The sequence below is a fragment of the Budorcas taxicolor genome, chromosome 18 (assembly GCF_023091745.1).
Source record: "Budorcas taxicolor isolate Tak-1 chromosome 18, Takin1.1, whole genome shotgun sequence".
NCBI lineage: Eukaryota > Metazoa > Chordata > Mammalia > Artiodactyla > Bovidae > Budorcas > Budorcas taxicolor.
In genome coordinates this window covers 14007269-14032907 of record NC_068927.1, presented here as the reverse complement: position 1 = coordinate 14032907, position 25639 = coordinate 14007269, and positions in this window count along the sequence as shown.

The following is a 25639-nucleotide window of genomic DNA, read 5'->3' as shown; positions in this document are numbered from 1 at the left end:
CTGTTAAAAGCCAGCGGGGAGGCATATGCTTTTGCATTCAAGTGGGCCACACAATTGAATGGGTGCTGAAGAGAGCTCGTGTTGATGACAAACGAAAACCCAGCTTGGGCTCTAGACTGTCTCTCTCAGTGCAGGGCACCCCGGGCAGCGAGAGCTAGGACTGCAGGACTGGATCCTGTTAGGAGACCTGGAGGTCGTGGCAGCCAACCCCCTGCCTCCAGGTGACTGGGTGCCTACCACCCAAAATGGAAGGATTCTTTTCTTAAATTTTTTTTTCAGAAGTATTAAGGTTGATATGATATTTGAGTTTTATTGGAAGGTACCAAGACATACGTAATACACATTTGGGTCATGGAATCAGCTGTCATGTCAGGAGAGCTTTAAGGATAAGGAGATAGAAGACTGGCAACAGTGGTGACTCCCCCACAAGCATGCAGTTCCTCGGGGGCTGAGCTGCGTTCGCGCTCAGGGCCCCCAACCCCAGAGCCATGATCTTAATTACTGAGCTGCACACAGTGGTGCTGCATAATTGCACGGGGTGCTCCTGCTGCCAGATGATTAGGAAGAACAGCCAGTGAATGCCTGCCAGTCACTGGGGTTCAGCAAGCATGTGGGATCCCTGGGGGCTGGCGGTCCACCCACCCAAATGCCCCCCACTTGACAGCAGTGGTTTTATTTACATCATTCGGTATCTTGAAGCCACATAAAGACTCTTAAACTGTATTAGTCGCCCCCTAAACTCAGAATGGTAATGAACTCAACTTTGCCGCCTTGAAAAGCCAGCCTCTTAACTTATGAAATGATCCTTACGTTCTCCGTAGGGACTGTTAGCATATTTGAATGAACACACACGCTCATTTCCCTTATTAAAATTTCAAACATTGCCTCCTTTTATCTTCTGTGGTGTGTGTGTGTTAATCGCTCAGTCGTGTCCAAGTCTTTGCAACCCCATGGACTGCAAGCATTGCCTTCTTCTTTCACCTTCTGGCCAGGTCACATCTCATCACGTCAATGATGAGATGGATTTCTTCAGATCCTCCCTTCTCTATTCTAAAGCTATTGGCACGAACATTTACATGCAACGTTTTTTTCTTTTCTCATATTGCTTATTTCCTTGGGATAAATTTCTAGAAGTGAGATTTTTACTACATGACTATTTTCTCTAGTGCTTAATCTCTCGTTTGAAATCATCTCCCAAAGGCCAGTAAGATTCTGTTGGGGATGTGGCCAGACCAGACAGTGGCAGCTCTGGGCAGGAGTGCTATCTGAGGCTCCAGTGATTTTAAAATATGTAAAAGTTCCGAAAATTTGCAATCAGGACTTGTGTCTGTGCAGGAAAATGTGTTTTTCTTTCTCTTTTTTTGGCTTCGGTGAGGAGCTCGGGGAATCCTTGGTGTCTGCCCGTCCATATCTCCTCATTTAAGCCACACCAACTTGAGGGCTAAACGCATTCTCTTTCCTGGTATTTATTTATTTATTTTTCTGTGCAAGAAATGCTTTTCTTCAGCTCAACAGAACATGGAAGTCTGAAAAAAACCCTTACCTTCTGCAGAGGATGTGAGCTGGCCCGTGGCCAGCAGCCAGCCTGCACCCTTGTAAACACCTCCCTTTCCCGTCAGGGCCCAGAGATAAGCCATTCAGGATTCTGCCTGGACGGCTGGTACCCCTTCCATCTGCTAGAGAGGGAGCCCCCGCACCAGCCGTGGGGCCTGCCCCCTGCCCTGGCCCAAGGAAGCAGCTCCGATGAAAGCGCGTGTCTGTCACCAGGCCTGGTGCGGAATGTTCCGTACGTGTTGCCCAAGGAGAACCTTTCACATTTTCTTTCGTTTTCCAGACCACGGGCCGGGTGAGTCCTGGTGAAGCCCTGCACTCACGGTTGCCTGGCCCCACCCTAGCTCTCCTCTCCCTGCCCAGCCTCCCCCAAAACCCCAGGTCCCCGGCCTGCATCACCCGCCTCTGGCTCCTGCTGTGCACTGAGTCTCCTGGGTGGCACCTGGCCGGATGCTGGGCATCTAGGCTACTCGTCTCCGGGAGACTGGTGTCCCTGGTGTCATCAGAGAGTGGGCGCTGACTGCAGTCACTCGGCCCCGACCTCCCCAGCCTGGAAGTCCCACGTTGCTGCAGTTCCAGCACACGTTGGGGCATGAGGACAGGAGCCCAGACCAGGGACACACCTGCTTTGTGTGGGTTTCCAGGAAGGGAGGTGCTGAGCTGGGTTTGCAGCTCAAATCTTTGAACAGAAGGAAGGATTGGAGCTGCAAGTATGCTCCCCGAAAGTGCTGTGAGGGTGAGATGGTGTGTGTGGGTGTGTGTGTGAGTGTGGTTGTGTGTGTCAGTGCGCTTGTGCATGCCCTGCCACCGCTCACAATTTCCCACCTGACCTGCCCTTACCTCTCTCTCTCCCTAGCCACTTCCCCGCCTTGGGGGCCAGCACCCTCGCCCTGGACACCAACCACCTGACACCCTGGTCCTCACAGGGCCCCTGCGCTCCTGCCCCTTGGGCCACCGCTCTGATGCCATCATCAGCCCCCACACCACCCGTTCCTTTGCTCACACGTCTCATGACCCCCCCACCCCGGTTACCCTCTCCTCCAGGTCAGGGTCCCCACTGCCTACCCCACGTTCCCCCCTAACCCTGAACCCTCCCCAGCCACAAGGTGGGCACTCAGGATGCACGCGTTGAGTGAAAAGTGACTTGTTTATTTTTTAATTAATTAATTATGCTTTTAACCTTAAATTCCACGGCGCATTGACTCAGGAGGCATTTGTCATTAAAAGATCTCAGGGCTGACTTTTCAACCCAGCCGAGGGGGGTGGGCTGGAAGAGAATCTCTTTTGAAGCCCTGACTCCAGCTGCTCCCAGGGCTCTGCTGGGCTGAGCCGCTGCTCTGGGCTTGTTTCTGCCTTAAGGTGGATATTTCCAGAACAGACTCGGCCCAGGGGGTGTGTTCTTGCCACTTGGAGAAAAAAAAATATGTCTCTGTATTCTAGGGAGCCTCTGCCCAGGCGGAAAGACTCTTTCTGAGAGGCAGCAGGTTGCCTAAGTGGAAGTCAGCAGTTTTCAAGGAAAACGACGGGTTTGCTGTGGGGACTCAGTGATTTCTGGCATCTTCAGCCTAGCTGAGCCTCAGGTTTCCTAAGCTCAGCCTTCTTGTTGCTGAGGCCGCATCATGCCCCAGGACCGGATTTTCCCTAGCCTGGGAGACGGAATGTGGGGTCACTAGGCCTCAGATGGTGTCAGCTCAAGGACTTAGGCCTCTGACTGATGGCTGCAACCCTTGGCAGTGGCTGCGAAATCCTGACACTGGGTTTGAACAAAAGTGGCCCTGGGAGGTCTCCGCAGAGGAAGGAAAGTCGTTCGCAGACAAGCCACATTCACAGTGACTTGACTCGGGGAACACTGGGGACACGGCCGTCCTTCCTGAAGAGTTGGGCTGCTCCGGGGAAGCAGCTCTGCTCTGTCCATTGTGCCTGGCCAGACTGCCAGTCCCTAGGGGCCTCCGTGCAGGAATGTCCAGACGGCTCATCTACCAAACCCATCTGCAGGGCCAATGACCATCCATCATTTGCAGTCAGCAACCTGTGCTACCAGGCTGAGCAGGCCTTCCGGTGATAAGCGGGCATCAGAAGGCACAGCTAGCCCTATAGCTAGCGCTCCCCAGGCTCCATGAAGCCCAGCTCCACGAGCATCTCCAGTGCTTCTCAGCTGGAGAACGTGTCTGGATTCGGCTGTGTCTGGAGTTAGAATAGTTGATTAACAGCATTTAACCTGGATAGATACGGGCAGGGATGTACAAGGTACTTGCAGTGAAATGGCTGTAAGAAATGTCCCACGTGATGCCTGGCGCTGGCCACAGGTTTGGCTCTGAGCTCTCTCATTGCCCTGTTTCTGACCTCTCACAGTTAGAGGAAAACAGATGATACTGGAACCTGCAGCAGCCCTGAAATAAAAACGAAGCCGTTACCCAGAGGATTAAAGCTCTTTCTGATACCGAGAAAAGTTTCCCTTCTGTATCTGGCTTGTAGAAACTTTTATCATGAAAGGGTGTTGAGGTTTGCCAGACAACTCCTCTGCATCTATTGAGTGTGGTGTGTGATAGTTTGGAAGTATCTTCATCCTGCATTCTGTGAGTGTGGTGTGTGATAGTTTGGAAGTATTTTCTCTTCTTCAGGCGTGTACCTCAGTATAAGAAATGCCATGTATGAAAAGCCCACAATTCACATCATTCCAATGGTGAAAAACTGAAAGCATTTCCTGTAAGATCAGAAAAAGACAAGGATGCCCACTCTTGCTATTTCTATTTAGTATACTACTGGAAGCCCTTACTAGGGCAATTAGGCAAGAAAATGATATAAAAGGTGTCCAAATAGGAAACAAAGAAGTAAAATTATCTATTTGCAGGTGACATGATCTTGTGTGTAGAAAACTCTAAACATTTCACACACACACACATAACTAATAAATTCAGTACAGTTATGAGACACAAAATCCACATATAAAATCTGTTGCATTTCTCTATCCTAACAATGGATGATCTAAAAAGAAAATTAAGAATACAACCTCACTCACAATAGAATCAAAATAGAATAAGATATTTAGGAATAAGCTTAACTGATGAAATAAAGACTTGTACACTGAAAACTATGAAACAGTAATGAAAGAAATTAAAGAAAGCGTAAGTTAGTGGAGAGACATCTCATTGGAAGAATTAATATTGTTAACATGTCCATACTACCCAAAGTGATGTACAAATTCAGTGCAATCCCTTTCATAATTCTAAAGACCTTTCTCATAGGAGTAGAAAATGCATTTCTAAAATTCTTACAAAACCACAGAAGACTCTGAATAGTCAAAGCAATCTTGAACAGAGTAAAATCTGAAGGCATTACACTTCCTGATCTCAAAATACATTACAAAACTACAGTGAAAAAAACAAGTGTTGGTGAGGATGTGTGGAAAAGGACACTCAGGTATTCTGTTAGTGGGAATGTAAATCTGCACGGCCATTATGGATGATAGCAGGGAGGCTCCTCAGAAAATTAAAAATAGTGCTACTATATGATGCAGCAATCCCATTTCTGGACATCTATCCTAAGGAATGAAAATTAGGTTACCTAAGAAACAGCTGCCGTTCTCTGCTCATTGCAGTATATTCACGGTGGCCAAGATACACAGTCTAAGTGTCCGCCGATGGATGAGTGGTAAAGAAAACGCAGTGGATGTAGAATGGAATATTATTCATCCTTCAAGAAGAAGGAAAGTCTGCCGTCTGTGAAACATGGATGGACCTAGAGGATGTTACGCTAAGTGAAATAAGCCAGACACAAACAAATACTGTGTGATCTCACTTATACGTGGAAGCTAAAAAAGTAAGACTCAAAGAAACAGAGCACAGAGCGGGTGCCAGGGCTTGGGGGAGGGGCGGTCACTCCGCGGGGGTCAAGTTCCAGTGACCCAAGGCGGCGACAACCTAGGGGCGCTGTCTAACACGGTGCCCAGGGTGAACAACACTCTGTTGCACACTTACAGGTTTGGCAAGAGAGTTGATCTCACGTGTTCTTACCACAGTTTAAAAAAAAAGTGAAATTTTGTCCATGGCATTTTTTAAGAAGATGAAAAGCTGAAATTTGAAATATCAATGGCAGGGGCGTGGTTAGGGAAATTAAGTTAAGGCCACCAGATGAATTATCATGGGGCTTTTAAACTATTAAGATTTAAATGATATTTGCATAAAAATGAAAGAAAGACATGCGAAGTGTGCGGGTACCAGGATGAGGGCATAAAGAAACACATTAAGCTACAGACCACATTTGGAGCTTTTGCAAAATTGTCTTATCTGTTTGTGGAAGCTTCTTCCCAGAAAACACACTTGTCAAGTTCTTCTCAATATGGCACAGGACTTGCCATCCAGGCTTGGGGGTGTAGGGATTCTTGGAGGGGTACCACTGCACACGTTCTGTTACCCCCATGCTCTCCTTATACGTTCAGGCCTGCCTTCGCATCTTAGTAAGGTTTTCAGTTTCCCCACGAAAGTTCTGCACCTTCTCACGAAGGAGTCTCCCAGATGCCTGATAATTCCTGAGACGGCATTTCATTTTCGACTTTGCCCGTATCTTGCCCCTGCTGTTTGCCTCCCTCTGGGGTGGCCGTGGATCCGTGTGTGCTGAGCCCACGCACAGCCCCACTTGGCTGTGGCCTCTGCTCGTCTTTCCAGAATAGTTTTATGTCTGCATGGATGTAGAAAGATGGGTGCTGCCCCTCCGCAACCCCGTGGGTGGCTCGGTGGAGTCGGTGCCCCAGGAGCAGCCCTTGACCAGTGGGTCGGGGCCCCGGCTCTGCGGTCTCTCAGCTGGGACGACTCCCTGAGGCACGCTCCTCGAGCCTTCCTTCCAGAGGTTTCCAGCGGGGTGGGCCTCCAGGTGGAGCTCCAGGTGGAGCTTCTGCGGTGCCTTCCTTTTCGGGACTCACTTCCCTCTCCCACGGTGGTTTCCCCGGGGCCATCTTCCAAATGCACTGTTTTCATTCCCTGCCTCAGGGTGTGCTTCGGGGGGAGCCCAGCTGAATCCTCACCTTTGTGCGTGCCCCACTGGACAGTGAGCCGAGGGCATGGGGAAAGCATCCACGTCAAGTTCCCAGAGCCCGGCACAGTGCTGGCCCATAGCTAATGCTTCAACAACTGTGTGGTCAATGGATGGCTGGGCTGGGTGGATGATGGAAGGAAAGATGGATACCTGATGGATGGATGGAAGGAAGGCTGGATGACTGACAGGTGGATGGAAGGATGGCTGACAGATGGCTGGGTGGATGGATGGAAGAAAGGAAGGAAGGCTGGATGACTGACAGATGGCTGGGCTGGGTGGATGGATAGAAGGAAGGTTGGATGACTGATGGATGAATGAGTGGAGCATGGGTGGGTGATGGTTGCCATGGAGACGGCAGGGAAAGCCCAGGTCTCCTCAGATCACGTTCAATCACTTTTGGGTAGAGTGTTTTGCACCCTCCTCCCCCACCTCTGCCAACATTCCACATCCTTCTCTGGAAAAGTTTCTCTGGCTGCCCCAAAGATAATTGCTCTTGCCCCACACTTTCCAGGAATCAGCCCACCAGGACTTTATCCTCCTGAGGACCTTGTTGTGGGAAATGAGCAAAACAGAAAAACCGCAGAGCCAAGCTAAGGTGCGTGTTATGAGCTTTCCTTCTGGCTCGGAAAGAAGGCTGAGGGCATCCCTGCCTTCAGGTGACTCAGCCCCAAGTGCCTGATGGGGTACGTGGTCCAGGGCATCCAGGCAGGGAGCAGGGCGGGGATGTCCACCTGACACTCCAGGAGGGGCTCCCGCCCCCGCCTCTGCCTGCCAGCCCAGACCAAACCCCCATTGCAGGGGCTATACCACCACACCTGCAGTGAAAACTCAGGTGCAGGCTCGCTGGGCAGTGCGGGGCAGCTCAGCGATTTACGTGATCAACTAATATTAGATCTTTTCCGAAGCTTAGTTTAACAAGAGGAGAGAGAAGTCAGCGTGTGGGTTTTTGAACCTGGAAAGTGAATTAAGAACTTTGGAGGGACAAAGAAAAAGGCCCTGGGCAGGGACAGAATGAGTTAGTAAATTGTGATAGTCTTGCAACTGGCCAAACGGCAAATTCCAACAACAATAATAGTTAACATTTGAGGGTTTACCGTGCGCTGGCGACACGCAGTGGCTCATTTGACAACTTTGTTAGGATCTACGGGACAGCCGTGCTGAGTGGGCTCCATGACCAGCCTTCTTATAAATGAGGACCTGAGACACAGAGAGGCTCACTCACTTGTCCCGCATCACACAGCTAGTTAGCAGCGGAGCCGGTTCCAACTCCCTGTCTCTGCCCTTTGCCACCACATCACCCCTTCTCTGCCCGATGTCCGTTAGCCTCAGCACCGCATCATTGGGTGTGCCTGATTCATCTCTTCGGTCATTGCCTTCATGAAAAGGACCATTTGCTTCCCCCCACACCCCCACCTCAGAAGAGACAGCCAAGGGCTGTGAAGACATGTGTCTGTCCCCAGTGCCTTAGAAAGGGCACAGGAGATCCAGAGGCTGGAGGACTCACCGTCAGCACTCCAGGGAACTGAGTGATACCTCAAGCAGGTCACTGGTCCTCTCTGAACCTCAGTCTCTTCATCTGTCAAGTGGAGGAGGGCATGCTTCATGTGGCAAGGGTTCTTTTTAGCACTGAAGTTCCAGAGCGCCTTCCCCCCATTTGCTCACCATGTGAACGTCTGAATGCTGCAAACTCCTATGCCTCGATTTCTGCAGCAGTCCAGTTTTAATACGAATTGTGCTTCTCTGTGACGCTTGAGTGGGATGGTGCATAGAGATGTACTCCATGCAGTCTGCAGGTCAGACTCACGAGAATGGTCTTCCTGCCACAGTACATGGCCCCCATGTTTGAGAGGTTCATGCATGGAGGTTTATTTCTTGTTCACACAGCAGTCCAGCACCCACTTGACTTCCACAGCTGTGCATCTCTCCTGAAAGCACTCCTCCTTCGTGTCTTCCGCGTCTGCCTCCTCCTGGTCTTGGAGGCCTCTCCACTCAGCAGGTAGATGAAAAAGAATGGGGAAAGTTGCAGACACACGTCTTATGGGTCCAATGTGGAGCAGTCAACACCAATATCTTCACACTCCATCACCCCTAGCTACACGGGAGGCCAGAGACGTGGGTGTCTGTGTGCCCTGGATTGAAGGGGAACGGTTTCCAGGACAGTTCATCCATCTCTACCATAGAAACCATAGTCTCCAAGATCGATGAGAGCCATCTTGATCCTTGTGAAAGGAAAGACCCCTTGACTTACCAGGATTGGGGAAGTCTCAAGATAATCATTGTGTCAATATGTGTGCAAGTGTGTGCGTGAGTACGTGTTCCCCAGAAACCAAAGGCTGAGGCAAGGCTCACAGGCTCCTGCCTTCTTAGGAGGTGCAACCCCAGGAAGCAGGAGAACCAATAGGAAGGTCCAGTCTGAACTGACCAGCACCTGGTATTAACAGCTAGCCATTGCTTGGTTTTATGGGACCATCTTCCTAAAGTCCATACAAACAGTTGCTGCTTGGGACAGCTTATTCAAGGAGGAGAAAGAAGGGACATTCATCCACTGGCTTCTGCTGCCCATTGGCCGATGATTCATCCAGACTGCAAGAACTCTCTCTCTCAGTCATGCAGGGATAGGCTCTGGGAAAATCCTGTGGCATCTCTGAGCCCCCGAGGCCAGGAGGATCCTCAGAGCAGGGAATGGAAGGTGCCTGGCACGGACATCAGGCGAGGCGCCTCCCGAATCCAGTTGGAACCCGTGGAAAGGTCCCTGGTGTCACCTTTGCCAAGCTCACAGAAGACAGAACTGGAAGGCACCAAAATCCAGATGCAGGTTGGCATCAGGCACCAGGTTAGCCCACAATGAGACCCCGCCCACAATGAGACCCCGCCCACAATGAGACCCTTTCTGAAGCTGAGCAGGGTTCTGCTCTGCACTGCATCTGACCTCTGGAGAGTTCGAGTGTTTGCTGCAAAAAAAAAAAAAAAAAAACTCATGCACACATGATTCTCCGGGGCCGAGGCCCTGTCATCCTTCACTGAAATGAGCCCTTCAACAAATGTAAATACCTTCCATGCTCTCCCGGAGGCCCGTCCTAACAAGGCCTCACCCGGGCTCCTCGTAATCCCGGGGATTGCTGAAGCTTTTAAATTTCACGGGGTAATTTGTAAGGCAGCCTGACTTGCAGCCAGCCCTGTGGTGACTTGCCTGGGGTGGCTCCCGGGTGCCTTGACTTGCCTGGCACAGGTGAGCAGCTGGCTCTGCAGACCCCGGACCCAGAGGCCCATGGACCTGCGTCTCAGAGCATCTCTGAGAATACCGGGCAGTGGCAGAGCGCTGTCCTTGCTGGGGATGGGGCTCCACAGCCACCACCGCAGATAGCACGGAGACAGCTGCGGGGCTGGGAGCGCGGCTGCAGGCCACCGGCCGAGCGGCCTCACCGGAGTCAATTAGTCTGCTGTCCTGTCTCCCCTCAACGCTTCCAGAGCCAGGGCCCAGGAGGACCACACGTCGGGCCCTGCCCCTCACACCCCGTCTCATGCCTTGAGGGCCCCTTCCCCAGACACGCAATTCCACTCTGCCCCCCATGCGGTGCCCACCAGAAGTGCCCCACGGAGTCTGTGATGTCACCCCTGCCTCCCGGCACACAGCGCACTTCATCCCCGACCCCAGCAGTCAGGTGGGGCCCCGAGACTGGCTTCCAGCTGATGGATACAGGAAGGAGTGCCCGGTTGCCACGGCCAGGCTGGCCCCTAAACTTCCATCTTCTTTCACGATCCCCTGGCCACTGACAGGACACTGGGATCCAGGGGGAGACTGCACGACCCTAGGAAAATGGGCCTTGGGTTCTGGAGTGACCATGTGGAGCGGATTGCCCATCCCACATCCTGGTCTGGACCTGACGAGAGAGGACCCTGTGTCGGGCTGAGTTCCTGAAGCCTGAGGGAGCTTGTTCCACTGATCGACACACACTCAAGAAGCGACTCTGGCCTCTCGGAGTCTGTTTTCTCTGTCTCAAAAAAGGGGACAAGACACACATCTTGCTTAGCCATGGGGGTTGCTGTGAGTGCGAACAGGGTAGCCGTCCTTCTGGCCTGGCATCAGACAGGTGCCCAGGCTGCAGCCCGCCGGCACGTCTCAGAGACTGCACACGGTCCAGGCTGGACAAGGTCATGTGGGTGAAGCTCGGAGAGTGCTCAGCAGCCGCAGCAGGCATTGGTCTCCCGGGGAAGAGGTTTGCTCAGCCCCACACTCTCCCCAGCCTGTGTCCCACTGAGCCCAAGGAGGAAGACAGCGCACCTGGGCTCCCAGGACCTCCTCTCTCCAGCTCACTGTGGGATTCCCCAGGGGAGGCAGCAGGAGGCCAGGGAATGGAATGAGTCTGAGAGACATCAGACTCTTCTTGGTCCCCCTCCTTTATGGCACTGAGGCAGCAATATCCCCTCCACCCACGCCGCCCTCTCCCGCGGGCTCCGGGGTTCCGCCAGGCTCTGAACGCCGTTTTTCCCCCGCTCAGATCTGAGTGTGTCTTTGGCTTCTGGGAGTTGCTGGTAGCCCCTGCTCACACCTCTGGGAACATACCCTCCACTCCAAGTGTCTTCAGAAGCCCGGCTGAAGGTGAGGTCTCTTTGGAGGGGGACCCAGACCTTTGCCCCAGGTTGACATCACTTAGGAATCCGGGTTGGAACAAGACCTTCACTCTGGCCTGTCCCGGGAGCGAAGGCATTTGGAAAGGTGTGTTAGTGAGTGCACAGACTTTCTAGGAGGTTGTGACATGTGGGATCAGAGCCTGGAAATGAAATCCTGAACCAGGGTGGTGACCCCGTCGTGACCCCCAGGGAGCCTCGCCTCCAGACCGGGATGTCAGTGCCAGGTATCTCGTGGGCTGGACTCAGGCTACCCACCTGCACCCCAGCCACGAGGGGAGCCCGTACCATGAGTCCTGGGCGGCAGCACGTCTCAGGGCAGTTTAGACCCCGGTGGGACCCCTCCTGCCACCCTTTCTTCTCCACTCTGCCCTTGGAGGCTGTGACTTGCAACACGCTGTACGGTGTTAATGGGGCTCCCCTGGCCTGGCTTCCATGTGAGTTCAGCCAATGAAAGCACCAGCAAGTGAGCAGGGGGTGGGGGAGAGCCGATGGGGAGTCTGTGGCCCTTGCTCGGGCTCAAGCCATCCATGTCCTGCTGGGGAAGGCCCCAGCTCCCACAGACAGGCTTCTCTCCCAGGAAGCCTCTATTCCAGGGGCTCTGGGACTCCCCCCGCCAGCCCCTCCGTCAGCCGAGCAGCCCCCCATTCATGCTGAGGTGGCTGCACTACCCCTTGTAGGTCCCTCGTAAACCCTCCCCTAGTCAGCCCTCTTCAAGTCCCCGTTCGAGAGCGACACAGGTGTCTTGCTGACAGTCTGCCACAGAAGCTAAAGATAAACAAGCTGGCAGGCCAGTGGACCATGCTGATGGGGGGAGCTCTCCTCCCAGCTCCCTGGGGTGCGTTGGAGTGTGCTCGAGTCCTAACCCCCAGGACCCGTGACAGTGACCTTATTTGGAAATTGTGTCTAATCAAGTTACGATGAGGTCGTTCTGGGTTAGAACGAGCCCTAATCCGATGACTCGTGTCCTTATGAGAGGAGGAAATTCGGACTCAGACCCACCCACACCGAGAAGACTGTCGTGTGACAACCGCGCAGAGCCTGGACGGGGGCAGAATGGGCCGGCGGAGCAGGGGCAGGGGCCCTCCGAGTCCCCAAGCAGGGGCCAGCCCTGCTGGCCCTCAGGAGCTGGGAGAGCCCCCCGGAGACCGCAGACGCCCCATCCCCGTGCGAGGAAGACAGGCAGCCCAGCCCTACACTGTGTGACACTATCTGTGCATGGGCTCCGGAGATGAGCCTGCCTGGGAACCCAGCTCCTTCCCAGGCCGACTGGGACCTTGAGCCAGCCCTCAGCCGCTTCTTATATGAAGCTAGGAGAATAATCACACTTGGTCTGTGAGATGCCTCTGAGGGTTCCAGGAGACAGTGTGGAGCCCTGAGCAAACAAAGATGGCCCCACAGGGAGCACTCACCAAGCAGACCCGCTGGAGAACATACCCTCTGGTCCACTCAATCCAGCCCAGGGCGACAGGGATGAGGGAGGCCTTCCTGAAGGCTGCAGGGCCTGAATGGAGACTTGACATGAGCGGAGGATGACAGCTGGAATCTACTTGGAAACAAGCCCGAGCAGGAGAGGAGAGGAGCATGGAGGGGCCTGGGAGACGGGAAAGGACGCGTGCTGGGCTCTTCTCCTGGCCCTGCTGTGTGATCACAGGGTAATTGCTCACCTTTCCTGGCCCACTGGGGCTGTTAGGAAGGCCCCACATCGAAGGCCCACCAGGGTGGTCTCCTAAGACCAGAGCTCCATGGCAGGAGCTGTTCACTGTCCCCAGGATCCATTCTCTACCGCTTCCTTAGTCCTCTGCTGCCCGCATGGCACCAGGAAGGAAGACTCACCTCCAGACTCTCTTGCAGCTGGGCATGGCCATGAGAAGCAAGAGGACACGTCATGTGACACCTCTGGGAAGTCTCAGAAGGGAGGAACATGAACTGTTTGTCTCAGCCAAGAGGAGCCTACGGGGACGTGATGACCAAGTGCGAGGTGTGAGGGCCCTGGATGGACTCCTCAAACAGAAGGACATTAGCTGAAAACCTGGGGAATCTGAAAAAAGTATCAGTTCAGTTCAGTCGCTCAGTCATATCCGACTCTTTGCAACTCCATGTACTACAGCATGCCAGGCTTCCCTGTCCATCACCAACTCCCGGAGCTTGCTCAAACTCATGTCCGTCGAGTTGGTGATGCCATCCAACCATCTCATCCTCTGTTGTCCCCTTCTCCTCCTGCCTTCAATCTTTCCCAGCATCCAGGTCTTTTCCAATAAATCAGTTCTTCACATCAGGTGGCCAAATTATTGGAGTTTCAGCTTCAGCATCAGTCCTTCCAATGAATATTCAGGACAGATTTCTTTAGGATGGACTGGTTTGATCTCCCTGAAGTCCAAGGGACTCTCAAGAGTCTTCTCCAACACCACAGTTCAAAAGCATCAATTCTTCGGCACTCAGCTTTCTTTATATTCCAACTCTCACATCCATACCCGAATAAAGTATGGAGTTTCATTAATGATAATGTATCAGTATTGACTCATTAATTATAGCAAGGGCTTCCCTGGTGGCTCAGTGGTAAAGAATCTGCTTGCAATAAGGCAGGAGATGTGAGTTCAATCCCTGATCCGGAAAGATCCCATGCCATGGAACAACTAAGCCCGAACACCACAACTACTGAGCCTGTGCGCTAGAGCCCAGAAGCCACAAGAGCTGAGCCCCAGGGCCAGAACTACCGAAGCCCACAGGTCCCAGACACCGTGCTCTGCAACAAGAGAAGCCCGGGCAACGTGAAGCCTGTGCTCCGCACCTGGAGAAAGCCCGCACAGCAAAGCACAGCCCCAGCACAGCCGAAACTAAAGCATTAATATCAAAAATAAAAACAGCTCTAAAAAACTCTTTTTTTCTAAAAAGAAGGAAGGCATAGACTTTCTTCTCTCCCTCCATCCTGCCATCAGAAACTTAGATGTGATGGCCAGGGCTCAGGCAGCCATCTTGGACCATAAGGAGGAGGGCCACCCTGTAGGAGGCTGAAAGGAGTCTTTTCCCCTGTTAAACTCATGGAAGCAGCACACCAGCCCTGCATGTCTTCTTTTATGCTGCAGAATCAAATATGGTGTGTTTAAGCCACCATCCATTACTTATTTTTGTTTGTTTGTTTTGTCTTCCTCATTGGAGCCTAATCCCAGTGGAGACGCTGTCTATCTCTTTAAATGACATCAGACCTCAACAAAATTCCATTTGGGAAACTTTCCCATACGATGTGATCTTAGAAAACAAGTAGCCTTTCTCTCCCCATGTCCTCCCGAAGTTCCCTCATTAAGTGTTTAGAGGCAGGCCCACTAGACACTGATCCGTGACTCCCCGGGTGAACGGGATGAGACAAACATGTCCCATTCCAACTCTTTAAAAAACATCCAGACCAACTCGATGGGATTTTGGTGCTCTTCCAGTTGCAGGAGTTAAAATTTATGTCCTGTTCATCAAGATAACACAGAGGGCAGAGTCTGGTGTTCTCGGTCCTCACACTGGCAGGTAAAGCTGATGCGGCTTCAGCGTTGCACCATAGTATGAAATGCACAGAATCAGTAGAATGTGATTTACTCTGGTTCTGCTGTCCCGACGTTTACACAGATGTCAGATGAGTGGAGAACGCAGCGGGAGGAACACATTAGGGTAAATTATTGCATCTGAAAAGAGGGAGTATCGTAAAAATGTTAAAAGGGAAAGTAAGTATTTATGACTCGAGTTGCCAGTAATTTTATCCCCCATTTGCCTCCTTGTGTGAGGTAATTAGAGCCTCCTCCACGTGAAGCTCCCACTTCCAATGGGCTTGGGTGGGGCTGATGCGTCCCCAACCCTGACCACACCTGCTGAGTTATCCTCCCCAGAGAAGGCCAGGCATGCACCTGGGGGCGTGTTCTCTGGTGTGGACAGGAAGAAGGGGCTGAAGGCTCTGGGAATGAGGGTCGTTAGTGGTGGACACGTCACACCGTGTTTCAGAAGCCTCATCTCCTGGACCCTGACGGTATGAGGACCATTGCACCCATCTTACAGATGAAGAGACTGAGCCCCAAAGTGACGTTCGGGCTAAGAAGCAGTGGAGCCCGCTTTGCGGTTCTGTCTTCTGCTCCTGAGCTGTTTCTTCATCTGCCTTCCCCTCTGCTGGACATCAAGTATCTCAACAAAGTCCACTTGAAAGGGTTGGTCCCTTTGGGCTGCTGTTTTAGAAAACCCAGACTGTGGCTGAGGACCGGTGGCAGTGGAGCAGAAATCCTACAAGGCAGTGGCCCCCCGTCCTCTCACCTGGGGGCCGCGGTGCAAGCTGAGCACATCTGTGGGGCCACAGCTGGAATCTGCGTTGCAACATCTGCCTGGAGAAGAACCTCCTGAACCATGGTCTGAGACGCCCTGGCAGAAAGATTGAGAATCCCAACTCTGGACTTGGCAGCCACCGCACATAGCAGGGCTTCCTGACTGGCTCAGTGGTAAAGAATCCTCCTGCCAATGCAGGAGGTGTGGGGTCAGTCTCTGGGTCGGGAAGATCCCCTGGAGGAGGAAATGGCAACCCCCTCCAGTATTCTTGCCTGGAGAATCCCATAGACAGAGGAGCCTGGCAGTCAGCAGTCCATGGGGTCGCAAAGAGTCGGACACGACTGAGCAGCTGAGCAACAGCAGCACACAGCAGAGTCACACACGCTGTCCCCTGGTGTGACTGGCTCCAGATGAGTTTTCTGCAGACAGCTTCAAGCCCTGGCCTGGCCCCTCTACCCCGTGTGTGGTCTCTCCAGGACTTGGTTTCCTTGTCTGTGAAACAACAGGGTCAGCATCTTATCTTGCAGGTTGTCACAAGGCCAGAGGGCTCTCTGCTTCTCCCTGTCTCTCTGCATAGATGGTCTTCTTGTGCGTGGGAAATGCACTGTCCATCTCACTTTCCCAGAGAAATCTTCACAGTGGAGCCTGTGTTCCTCAGGAAGGGGCTGGAGTCCCTTGTCCTTAGAAATGACCACAGACTCTAACCAAGTGTTCTCAGGTCCTAATCAAGCCCTGGGAGATACTTTAATCCACTCAGTGGGGCTTGTTGGTTGACAGCTAACCACAAGTGATGTCTCTAATTAGTAGTCTCAGGATATCAGCACACAAGCTTCATGAACACCCACCCGTATATATTCCTAGACTCCCCGGCTTGTGTGTATCAGGCATTTAAACACAGGGAGCCACCATCCTAACCATGGTCATTGCTACAGACTGGATATTTGTGTCCCCGCCCCACCCCCATTCCAGATCCACTGAAACCTAATCTCCAGTGTGGTGGTACGAGGAGGTGGGGCCTGGAGGTCATTATATCCTGAGGGTGGAGCTCTCGTAAATGGGGTTAGTGCCCTTAACGAAGATGCAGGGGTCTCTTGCCTTTTCTGCCATGTGAGGACACAGCAAGAAGGTGGCCTTCTATGAACCAGGAAGTGGGCTCTCAGCACACACCAAATCTGCCAGCACCTTGATCTTGGACCTCCCAGCCTCCAGAACCATAAGAAATAAATGCTTATAAGTCACCCTGTCGAGGGCCTTCTGTCCTAGCCACTCATGTGGACGAGGATAATCATCAATCACATCATCGCCATCACCACCTTTACCCTCAACACTGTGACCATCACCACTGTCATCCTCAAAACCAGCTCACGTCACCCCTCCCGTGTGCCTGGTGCTGTTCCAGGCAGTTTACGGGCGTACCTTATTTCACTGCGTTTCGCTTTATTGCGCAGCATTTTGTATAAAGTGAAGGCTGTGGCAAGCCTGAGCTGAGGAAATCTATCAGCTCCATTTTCCCAACAACATTCACTCAATCCACGTCTCTGTGTCACATTCTGCTAATTCTCTCCATATTTTGAACTTATTATATTTGTAATAGTGACCTGTGATTAGTGGCATATGCTATTGCTTTGATGTTATAGCATTGTTAACAATAAAATATTTAACAATGAAATATTTTTACTCAAGGTAAGAATTGCTTTTTACCTTGCACATTTTTTAAGGCTAGGGTCTTGTAATAGTAATAATAATAGTAATGCTATTGCAATCCAGTAGACTCAAGCACAGTGTGAACATAACATTTTTATTGAAGCAGAGTTGATTTACAATGTTATATTGGTTTCAGGTGTACAATATAACTTTTATATGCACGAGCAATAAAAAAATTTGTGCAACTCTTCATTGCAATGTTCGCTTTCTCACAGCATCTGGATCTGAAGCTGCTGTGTCTACAAGCTGTGCCTGTATTCGCGTTAGTTCAACACAACCTTTTTAGATAGACACATTATTACAGTTACGTCCTCCCTTATTTTACAGATGGAGAAACTAAGGCACAGAGAGGGTAAGAAATCTGCCCAAGGGCCCCAGCTAGAAAGCCAGAAGCCTGGAAGTTGGGCATGAAGAGTTTATGCTCTTGATGTTCACTCCAAATTGCTGTGCAGCTGGAGGGGCCAAAAGAGAAAATTCCATTGCATTTCCAACACAGCCTTTCAGAATAGTTGAACACACTCTATCATTTTTTTTTAATTTAGAATTTATAATCTATATTTAAAGAGTAAACTCAAATTATAGGGGAAACAGCTCTTATATAGGCAGAGGTGTGCACGCTGAGCTGAGGTGTGTGTGTGTGCCTGTGGGCTAGTTTCATTCAGACTAGCTCATCTGATCCAGAGAACTAGGACTGGTCCACATATTCTGCGAAGCCAGATGGACTGGTAGCTGAGGCCATTGCTCTCCTGGAGAGGTCTATGGACAACCTTTATGAGCATCCTTGCAGAGCACATTGATTATTTTAATTTTTCCCACCTCTGCAGCAGAATTCTTGCCTGCAGAGTACCCTTGCCTTAAAGGTGTGTTGAAACCCGGCTTCTGCTCACAAGCCTCAGTTCTGCTGCCTAAAATAACACTCCAGGATGCTGGCAGGGAATAGTACACTTCCTGCGAGTGTTCAATCCACATTCTCCCAAAAATAACACGGAGACTGTTAACACCTGCACTTTCCAACGCTTCCTCGCTAACAACGGAGATTAATGGGCTCCACTCAGAACGGACCTCTCTGACCTCATCTATGAAGTCGGCGAACTCAGGAAATTGCCTGCTAATCCAAATCTTGATAATCCCAGCATTCTGACATTCTTTTTTCCCTCCCCCTTTGCAGCCCCCAAGTGCCCCATCTGAACTGAATTACAGCTTTCAAAGTTTTGATAAGATACTAAGCAGATTATGCTCCACAAATAACTTCTAACGTGGCTTGTGCAGATTTGTTGAGTGGAGAGATCAGAAATGATGCAGTTTAACAGAATGAAAAGTGGCCTGATTAACCCCAGAGAGTCGGTCCATTAGCAGAAAGAAGGAAATAAGAGGAAGGAGGGGAAACGGGAGGATGGAGGTCTACCGGGGCAGTTCTTTGTCCGGCTGCAAATGTGTCGGGGGGGTGGTGAAGATGCCTGTGATGTGCCTTGTGGACCACAGAATCCCCATTCACGCACGCCACCCTCAACCCCCTCATGTAACCATCCACAGTAGGTCCTTGGAGGCCCGTTTGTAAACGAGTGAGGCAAATGAGGATACCCAGGGAGAGCCTGGGCTTGCACCCCAGTGTCCCAGCTTCCCTCCAGTCGGCTCTGAGCTCCTTCGTGTTTCCGTTGCAGAGCCCACCCCTGGCACACAGTAGGTGCTCTTTAAATGCACCATGAAAGTCAAATAGCCTGCACTGGTCCCTCCCTCTCTCAGCTGATGAGATCTGTGATCTCTCGGTTCTAGATTTCCTGAAACTTATGCCTACCTTGCCTATTACTTTACTCCCGTGGAAGTGCCTGTTAGACATTTCCATTCATGCTTGGGCAGTATATGCCTGAGAAAAATCTTCAAATGTTTGAAAGGGTCGATGAGGGGAACGTTATCCTCCCGCCCGCGTCTGTTCCCAGGTGGCCGGCACTAACACTGCACAGAGGTTCTCCACCTCCAGGTGCAGGTGGATTTCCATCTCCAGCCCCCAGGGGCTGGGGGATCAGGTGGCAAGTGCCGACCAGGGACTTGTGAGCAGAAGTGACGTGTTAGGGACATCGCTGATGGTCCAGTGGTTAAGACTCTGTGATTCCAATGCAAGGGGTGAGGGTTTGGACCCTGGTTGGGGAAGTAAGATCCCACTTGTCTCACAGCATGACTCAAAACAAACAAAAAAAGTGACACGTGTTACTTCCAGGCTGGAGCTCACTGTCAGCGCAAGACCTCCAGAGCTCTCTGATGAGATGGTGATGGCTCCATCAGCCTCCATCCCTGAGTGATCTATGAGCAGAGAGCCCCTGCTGTCCTGTGACCGTCGTGTACAGATGAGAACCAAACGTCTGTCATTTAAGCCACTTAGACTCCGGGCATGGTTAGTTACCGTAGCATCCACGTGCCTCTCCTGACGATACACCCAGCTTCTCAGATCCCCCTTTGGAAGCACCCACTCTTACGTTTGCTTAATATCCCTCCGGATATAACCAGAACATGTAGCAGCTGTACTCTCTCTTGCTTTTATTTTTAATTTTCAGTTACTGTATCTTGGGGATGTTTCTGTATCAGTGTATAAATACCTGCCTTATTCATTTTTTGAACAACTAAATCATATTCCACCCCAAGTGCATGCCGTCATTCATTTAAACAGTGCCCGCTTGTTGGGCATTTAGTTTCCAGTCTTTTGCTGCCCCAGTCCTGCAACGAATGACCTTGTATGCGATTGTATCTCAGGCCGTTTCATCGCTAGAGCAGCTGAGGCGCTCTCTTTCTTCATTTATAACACGGAAATAATACTAGGGCCCACGTCTCAGTATGAGTGAAGTGCTCTAGCATGAGTGCATATGTAAAAAAATCATTTTTATTATTGACTTTTGGGTAAACCAGCGAGATCTAAAGAAGCAAAACAAATTTCCTACATGGAATAACATTCAGTGAAGGAAGGGACTGAAAATGTTAGTGTCACGTTATCTATTGTTCCTTCCTAAATTAATGTTTTATTGGAGGATAGTTGCTTTACAACACTGTGTTGGTTTCTATTGCACAGCGAGATGAACCAGCCATACATACACGTATGTCCCCTCCCTATGGGACTTCTTCCCCTCTCACCAGAGAGCATGAGCTGGAGTTCCCTATGCTATAACAGTGCACTCTCACTCCTTACCTATGTTATGCCTGGCGGCAATAGGGTGTATGTGTTCCAGCCTCCCAGTTCTTCACGCCTCCCTCATGTTGTTACTAAGATTCGTCCATCATCATTGAATAAGCCACATACAGCGGGTTTCCTTCCTCTGCTCACCCGCTTGTTCCTCCTCTCGCTTGGCGGCCTTTATTTTCTGAGCATCTGCTGTGTGTCCACAGAAGCACAAGCTACCACCATCCCCACTTGCCTTGAAAATCAGAAATAAAACTAGCATCATTTTCTATACCACCCAAGACTTTGCTCAACTTGGCTGCTTTATGCAGATGTGTGTAAGCGTCGTGACAGACAGTTTAGAACATTTCACCACCTCAAAAAAGAAATCCTGTACCCTTTAGCGACCTTTCCTATTTCCCCATCCCCCAGCGCAGTCAGCCGCTCAACCTGCTGCCTGTCTGTATGGATTTGTCTGTTCTGGACGTCCCGTATCCATGGAATCATACAGCGTGGGCTTCTGCGTCTGACTTCTCTCCCTCGGCAGTGGTTTCAAGATTCACCCACACTGTAGCTTGTGTCAGTGTGCCCTTCCTTCCTGGGACTGAGTCCTGTTCCATTGTGGGCGTGGATGACTTTCCATTCATCCATTCACCTCTTTTGATGGACGTGTGAGTTGCTTCCACTTTTCGGCTCTAGTAAATAATGCTGCTGTAATTGTCTGGGTACAAGTGTTCATGTGGGCAGATGTTTTCAGTCCTGTTGGGTGTGTGCTCGAGAGTGGAACTCCTGGGTCATGTGGTGACTCTACATTTCATTGTTTGAGAAACCACCAGATGATTTACCAGTAGCCATACCATTTTTCCTCCCCACTGCAGAATACAAGGGTTCCACCTTCTCCACATCCTTCCTAACACTTGTTATTATCTGACTTCTTAGAATGACTTCTCTTTCCTGCCCTGAATCCAGAGGGAAACAGTATCTAATTAAGGAGGAGCATCATAGTTAAAAACCCTGTTCCTGATGGAAGTCTCCCATCAGTTGCTGACATTTCTATAAGGTGTGACACTCTGCAAAGCATCTACAGATACAGAAACTCACAGAACCTTCCCAAGATCTCTGGGTGTTGGACAGGAGAGGTGTTATTCCTATTTTACAGATAAGGAAACTGAGGATCACACAGGTTCTAAGCCTCCTTAAGTTCACACCGCAGGACTAGAACCCCGGGTTTTCCAACCCCCAGTCCAAGCTTCTCTCCATTACAACCCCAGGCTCCCCTGGGAGCCCTGTCTGAGGCATTTCATCCATTACACTGGTCAGGTTGACCAGTTGCTCTGTAATTAACTACTCAGAGGAAATAAGAACAGCCTGAGGCTGCCATCTTAGATGCTGGCTTAATCAAGAGTTTTAAATTAGTTCTGAGCAGCTTGGTTGCGAAAGCAAGATTGAGCTTTTTGTAGTGACTTCCAGCAGCGAGGGAAGAGGTCGTGCCACCAAGGCTCTATTGTTTAGCATCTCAGGGCCCCAGCTCGTCACAGGAAATCCACAGCAAGGTGAAGGCCGTGCTTGCCAAGTCTTTGAAAGCAGTTCCTCCTGCCAGAGAGTTCCTTACAGAAGCCACAGTCCACCCAGACTTCCCGGGGCACTTTCTGCAGAACAAAGAAAAACTATATTTTTCTGGACCAGACGCAGCGCAGAGCTTGATATTCCTCAGTGGAGGTGAAGACTGAAGTGATGCCCAGGGTTTGAAAACAAACCGAGTAAAACTGGGAGCTGCAGGGATGTCCCCTAAGAGTGTCTGTTAATAGACGATGGCCCGTGGATTAGACGCAATCCAAGCATCCATTAAAACATTCTATGTGAGAAGGTGCCTATGGCCTGGAAAAACACTTATGGCATCTGAGGAGGTGAAACCAGCGGGTAATGACATAGCTGGCTCTCAGCTGGGGAGAAATGTCTGTATGGCAGCATCTGGAGGCACTTTCGGTTGTTAAAAGTTGAGTGAGTTCTTGGCACGTGCAGGCAGCCGAGTACCACCAGACATCCTGAAAGCTACAGGGCAGCCCCTCACAACAGATGATCATCCAGCAAAAATGACAGTCGTGCTGAGGCCGAAAACCCCTCCCCATAGTATGCACCATACGATTCCCCTTCTTATCGCATAAAAATGGCATAGATGATCAGAAGAGGCACGCCAAGTACACAGCTGCTTTCTTCTCGGCTACGGGAGAAGGTAGATGATATGAAATTTTTAGGCTCTTCTGTGGTTTCCAATCTCTATGAACAAAAGGTGTTTATTACTCTGCAGTCATTTAAAAAGTAAAATAAAACGACGCCATGACAGTGACGAATAGGGGAGCTCCATCGATGAGAAGTTGCTCATCTCAGTTTCTCAAGCTCAGCTGGGTCGCGACCAGCCCGTGGTTTGCGGCTGAGTCATGGGATCTCTCCATGCCTTGGTGTCCTCTTCTGAAAGCTGATGTTTCATATCTGCACTTCGCTTCTTCCCGCTATCATTTTTCTTCCCTCTTCAAATTCAGCGTAGCAACCATCAATTATGCTTCTGCAATGAGAAGACATTCCTAGGAACTGAGGGCTCTAGGGATGAAGGAGGTCCTTGCCCGGGCCCAGAGTGAACCCTGATGTAAGCACGGACTCCGGGTGAGGATGACGGGTCAGTGCAGGGTCAGCAGTTGTGACACAGGCGCCGCTCGGGTGGGGGTGCTGGTGGTGAGGGAGGCTGTGCCCTCAGACAGGGCCTCCAAGCACAAGAGAGCTTCCATGTCTGCACATTGACAGCGGTTATCCATTTCAGGGGTTCTTGGTGAGGTTGTGAAAGTGAAGTCCCTCAGTCGTGTGCGACTCTTTGCAACCCGTGGACTGTAGCCCACCAAGCTCCTCTGTCCATGGGATTCTCCAGGCAAGAATACTGGAGTGGGTTGCCATTTCCTTCTGGTGAGGTTAATAAACCAATGTGGGGCAATGGCTGCACATAGTAGGTCCACAGCAAATGCTTTTTTTTTTTACTCTCCTCTAAGGCTATGAAACGATAGTCCAATGATAGTTCTTATTTTCTTTATAATTTAATTCATGTACTCTTCATTCACTCATCAATATTAATTTGAATGCCTACTATGTGCCAGGCACCGTACTGTGTACTGACAGGTCAGCAGCAAGGAAAACAGCATTTCTCTCTTACCACGCACCTCTTACTGGGTGACAACTCACCTCCAACTTAGTGGCTTAAAACAACCAACAATTACTCCCTCCTCATTTCTGAGGGTCAGGAACTCAGGGGCGGCTTGGCTGGTGTTTGGTGGGGATGCATGCGGCTGGACTGTGGTGGGGCTGCCTTCCCATCTGATGGTTTAGCTGGGGCTGGAGGGGCTGCTCCCTGGTGTGGCTGCCGGCAGGAGGCCTCAGTGCTTCCCCTCAAGGGCTCCTCCAACGGGCTGCTCGAGCATCCTCCCAGCAGAGCCGAGGGCTCCCCTGGAGGGAATGAGCTGAGAGAGACCAGAATAGAAGACGCAACGCCTTTAATGACCAGGTCTCTGAAGTCACACCGTCATTTCCACTAATTCTATTTGTTCGATGTGAGTCATGACCTCTGGCCTGTTCTCAAGGGGAGAAGACTTGGTTTCCATCTCTTGAAATGCCAGCCAGATTTGTTCACGTGGAGATGCCATTTGCCAAGTTTGGCGATGGTGTTCGGTTACGTAACCACCCCTAAGATCAAGATGGAACACCTACCACCCTCCAAGCTCCACGTGCGCCTTCCAGTCAGCTGGCGGCCCTCCTCCCTGTCACCAAGCAATACCCATCTGCTTTCTCTCGCTATTGATTACTCCTGCCTGGTTAGAACCCTAACCCAAAGGAAGCCACCCAGCACGCGTTCTTCCGTGTCTGGCTTCTTTCACGTCATGTTTTAGCAGTTCGTCCATGCTGTTGTTTCTTCGGTTGCCGAGCGGCATTGCACTGTAGGGACGGACCGCAGGTTGTGTATCCCGTTGCCTGTCGGGGTTCTCTGCTCATGATCGTCGGCTGTGACTTTGTCCCTGTGCCAGCGTGTAGCCAGTCTCCTGTTACTGAACCACATCCCTTTGGATTTTCTACTTCCCTGGGGGGCTGGCTCAGGGGGGCTGGCTCAGAGGGCCTGGCACAGGCCACATGCATCTCTTCTGTCCAGTCTAAGCTTCTCGAGAAGCTGAGAACTTAAAAGCTGTGTATTCCTCTTCTCTGGGCTGATGGAGAGGTTGGAGGAGGGAAGGGCTGAGATGCTCCAAGTGAGCATCTGTGAGATGATTAGGTAGGTTCCTACCCGGTAAACATTGCCACATGTTGGAGACTCGCAAGTTAATCCAAGGAGCCTCGTGCTAGGGGTCCAGCTAGGAGCCCCAGCAGCGTCTGCACAAACTGGGGCTGGACCTCCTGGGTTTGCAGCAGAGTGTCCGTCCAGCCTCTGTGGGCGAGAGAGGGGCCAGCAGGCGCTGCCTTGCTTTGTCCTCAAGTCTTGGACACTGGGGGCCACCTCCTGAGTCCAAGAAGCGGGCTCACTCAGGGTTTTCTCGTAGCTGGCAGCAGCTTCTGGTGGGCCACGGGTTCCCTGGGAAATGAGCCCTGAAACACAGAAGTTTCTCTTGAGAGTTCTGATAGTATCTCCCTGTGTTGGGAGTTGGTGGGGGTGAAGCACTGCCCAGGGTGGGGAGGTTGGATTGTAAGGTCATGATCACAAAGCCCTGGCCTGTCCTGGGAGGAGCCGTCCTGATCTGAGGTTTGACTTGTCACTAGAGGTGGGCATCTGAGCAGGCCTTAGCAGCAGGCCATCAATGGCCCCTGGGGGGAGGGACAGGTGGGCGCAGAGGGGCCAGACGGGGCTGCGCATCACTGCCAGCAGGCCTGCTCATCACCTGGCCCCCAAGGAATGCTCCCGTGAGCATGCCGCAGGGGTAGACTTGAGACGTTGTGACAGAGAAACACTGCCAGGAAGCATAGAAACTTCGCTCTCTGGCCCTTTAAGGAAACCTTTGAGGGAGGAAACCATCCTCCCTGATCTATTATCCGTATAGTGCACCAAGACCAGCGTTAAAAAGATAAATAAACGAGGATAAAAATGATCACCGCACACAGCTCTTAGGGAGGTTGGTGTCGCCCCATGAGCCTCTGCTCTGGGTTCTAAGATCTAGACTGCCTGTCTGAGTCAGGGGGTAGGGGGGTGGTAAGAGCCCCCAAAACTTGGAGGCCCCGCTTCGTGGTGATCATTTCCCCCTCCCCTCATCCCTGGCG